This window comes from Micropterus dolomieu, linkage group LG09, assembly GCF_021292245.1.
Source record: "Micropterus dolomieu isolate WLL.071019.BEF.003 ecotype Adirondacks linkage group LG09, ASM2129224v1, whole genome shotgun sequence".
In the NCBI taxonomy this organism is placed as follows: domain Eukaryota; kingdom Metazoa; phylum Chordata; class Actinopteri; order Centrarchiformes; family Centrarchidae; genus Micropterus; species Micropterus dolomieu.
The window spans coordinates 1,531,019-1,531,362 of record NC_060158.1 but is presented as its reverse complement, the minus strand read 5'-3'; positions in this window follow the sequence as shown (position 1 = coordinate 1,531,362).

Here is a 344-nt window from a genome sequence, read left to right as displayed (position 1 = left end):
GGTAGTCTTGTGCTTTCTCGTCCCTCTCCTCTCTCCTCCTATCACTTCCTGCAGGTGTTTCTGGCTCTGGAGCTGTGGAGTCTGGATCTGTGGTTGCGGGTCACCTGCTGCCCCCGTGTTCCTGCTCGACACCCTCTGCTGCAACGACTATTGTTACTAGTCCTATTGTTATTATTGTTATTATAATCATTAACATTACGATTGTTATCATTAACACTACTATAAATATCTACACCATTTTTTCATTCAGTCTATAGCAACATCACCTTTACTGTCTGTACCTCTGTGTGTATATTGTGTAGGTTACCCCTCCCTCCCCTCTCTCTCTCTCTCTCTCTCTCTCT